We start from the raw sequence: 3,538 nt of genomic DNA, 5'->3' as shown, positions 1-3,538 counted from the left end.
AACCAGTCAATAAATGCAGTTGTTTTGTATAAAAAAATTCCGTTGTGATTTCTGTATATTTCCCCCCCAAAACCCCGCCCTCCCGAGCTTCCTTTCCTCTTTGAAACCCCCCTGAGCCCTTAGAAGAATTCCCCCATAAAATGAGGACAGAGGTTTCTCGTCTCTTTTCAGTCAGGCACGCTCCTTTACAAATCATTTTCTAGAGAAAAATCCTTGGGGGGGGGGGAATCCTATTCGCTTTATGGTGTGGGGTGAATCTTTTTTGACTGTGGAGGAAAAAAACATTTTTTAAAGGGAAGAAAGTCTGAGAAAAGCGCTTCACATCTTCTGAGGGGGGAGGAAAGGGCAGACGTTTAAGAACCAGGAAAGAGTTTTTCATTGTGCAGATAAAAATGTGAAGTCTAACATCAATCTGCTCGCAAGAAATCCTGTCGAGAAATTTATCTTTCAAGAGCCCCAAGGGATTCTTTTAGATAGGAAAGGAAACTCGGTAGATCTTAGACATGTTTTACTAGAAGGTCCCTAGTAAGCACTCAAATGCGGTTACTGGCTGCATTGTGGTTTTTTGCTGCAGATTTTTAAAAAGTCATAATGGGATATCTCTCCGGAACCATTCTCTAAATATAAATGTAAGTGGCGGGGGGGAACCTGATCTTTTCAAAACAGAAAGAAAAGAGAATGTTGTGTTTGTTGTATGGGCAACATATTTAACCAGTTGTCTTTCAAAGATGCCAGATTTGTGCCTGGTGGCAAACAGCTGCTTACAAGCCAAGATGGGAGACCGCACTCCTGTCAGAGAGCTGAATCGCATTTTACTCAGCCAACGGACTTGTCACTTGTGCCCCGAGTCTCTGCTGGTCAAGGACTGAGGCTTCAGGAAACCGGGATCTGTGACTGAGATGGCCCAAAATGTGCTGGGTCCCCAAGGCAGAAAATTCCAGTGGCGCCAGAGCACAAAATGTTCTGCTGTGCTTGTAATTAGCACTAACCGGGGGTTCCAGTTTTCCAGCTAACAGCCAATATCACTGAGGCCATGGGAGGGGCAGCGAACAGGAGACCCCTGTCCCAGAAGCCAGTTTGGTGCAGTGGTTAAGAGTGTCAGACTAGTACCTGGGAGTCCCAGGTTCGAATCTCCATGTTGTGCTGTGGAAGCTCGCTGGATGACCTTGGGCAGTCTTACTCTTTTGGCCTGACCTACCCCACAGGACTGCTGTGAGGATAAACTGGAAGAAAGCAGAATGAGCCGCTTCGGCGGGAGGGCGGGGTAGAGATTTAATAAATAAATAAAATGATGTGAGCCACTTTGAGTCCCCATTACATTATTAAGCAAATAATAACCTGTCTGGATCCAGTTTCCATTAGAAACGTTTTTTTTTTAACTATTCTTTTCTATGCTATCACCTTCTTGGAACTGATCTACTTTTTTTTTTTTTTTTTTTTTAAGGAAACTGCTTTGGAAAACGCATGTCTTGAAAAGCCGTGTGTTGTAAATAAAGAACAATAAAGGCTGCAAGCCTCAGCATGCTTAGGATCATGCTGTGCAGAACTGACAATCTGCTTTCCCCAGAGAGCCAGCTTGGTGTAGTGGTTAAGAGTGGCGGACTCTAATCTGGAGAACCCTGTTTGATTCCCCACTCCTCCTCCACATGCAGCCAGATGGGTGACCTTGGGTCAGTCACAGTTCTCTCAGAGCTGTTCTCTCAACAGCAGCTCTCTCAGAGCTCTCTCAGCCCCACCTAACTCACAGGCAGTGTTCCCTCTAAGTTGAGTTAGTGTGAGCTTAGCTCACAGTCTTTTAGCCTCCGGCTCACACATTTTTGTCTTAGCTCAGGAAGGATGGCTCCAGTGCAAACTAATTTATGCAGCAGCCAAATTGCTCGCTCACACGTTTAATGCCGGTCGCTCAAAAAGTAGAGTTTTTGCTCACGAGACTCTACAGCTGAAAAAGAAGAAGAGATTGGATTTATACCCCGCCCTTCACTTCGAGTCTCAGAGCGGCTTACAAACTCCTTTCCCTTCCCCTCCCCACAACAGACACCCTGTGAGGTAGGTGGGGCTGAGAGAACTCTGACACAAACTGCTCTTTTTCAAGGACAGCTGTGCCAGAGCTTGTCACTGACCCAAGTTCACATCAGCAGGTGCGAGTGGAGGAGTGGGGAATCAAACCCGGTTCTCCCAGATTAGAGTCCGCACACTTAACCACAACACCAAACTGAGAGGGAACACTGCTCACAGGGTGCCTGTCGCGGGGAGAGGAAGGGAAAGGGGACTGTAAGCTGCTCTGAGACTCCAAGTGAAGGGTGGGGTATAAATCCAGTCTCTTTTCTTCTTTTTCTTGATAGGGATCGATACAATTTCCTGGCTACTGCTGTCCTCTTTACCCGGCTGAAGAGCAGGATAGGCCCTGGGCTGGCTGTCAACATGTGATGGATGCCCACCAGGGAGCCACAGCCAGTCATGGTTCCCTGAGTAATGGCCACTGTTTGTCCCCATGTATTTAGACATACGGCTCCCTTTCAGACAGAGCAGTGTTTTACCAGGATAAATTCTGAATTCGTCTGCTGCAAAAAAAACATGAATCAGCCCTCATCTGGAAGCGTCTGTCCTGGGCTACAAAAACGGCCAGCTGCTGTTTTCCTGATAGAAAACGAGGTGAAAAATACAGAGGGTGCCTCATTAACAGCGTAAGATTTCCCATCCAGCTCTGTTTTTAAAATGGCTGGGTGGGAAGGGAAATTAATCTGGCTCGCCCGTCAAGAACTGGGAGGAAAGGAGACTGCGGAGAGCCTTTTATTCAATAAAAGTTAACGGGATGAACGGTGACGCTTGCAGGCCTGCCTCTTTCTGTTGTGTTGTTTGGAAGGAGCGTGCCAGGAGGGAAGCCCCGGCCCTCCAGTTTTCTTGCAAGGAAGCCAAAAGGCTTCATTCTTTGAAAATTGTTCAAGAATACAAATTGCATATGTCACTCCAAGTGATGTATGCAGGGATAGGAATGGATGCGTCAAGAAGGAAGTTAACAGGAAGTGTTGGACTGTAGGAAGAATTCTGTCCTTGTGTGTGGCTTTCAAGGGCTTTTATTTTGTGTGTGTGTCTAGAAAACACATGCTCTGTGTTCCTGACCATGGGCCAGCAAATAATTTGTCCCTCAAAATCCACGCCAAAACCTGGCATGAAAGGGGGAAGGGGTGGTTCAGGAGCTGTAGTCAGCTGGGTTACACAAAGGGGAAGGGAGCAGAGGAATCTTTTGAAGAAAGTGACCCTTTTTGGTGGCTGTTCACTGACGTGACCGTTTTTGTCCCACTGGCCATCTTGGTTTTGCTCACTGGGCTCCTCCCTGTACTTCCTTGGCTCTCCCAGGTCGCCCCTCCCACTGCCTCAAGACACCCAACCAGAAGAGGGGACGGCCTCCATTTGAGCCCCTCCCCAGAGCATAATATAAATGGACACCAACAACAAGTAAACTGCAAAAACGTGCAAACGTCCTCGTGCAGAGGAGGGGCCTCTGGTGCTGTGCCCCTCCCTTTTTTCGGCAGGCAGG

The sequence above is a fragment of the Gekko japonicus genome, unplaced genomic scaffold, assembly GCF_001447785.1.
Source record: "Gekko japonicus isolate JY-2015 unplaced genomic scaffold, Gekko_japonicus_V1.1 scaffold923, whole genome shotgun sequence".
In the NCBI taxonomy this organism is placed as follows: Eukaryota; Metazoa; Chordata; class Lepidosauria; order Squamata; family Gekkonidae; genus Gekko; species Gekko japonicus.
This window is presented reverse-complemented; position numbering follows the sequence as displayed.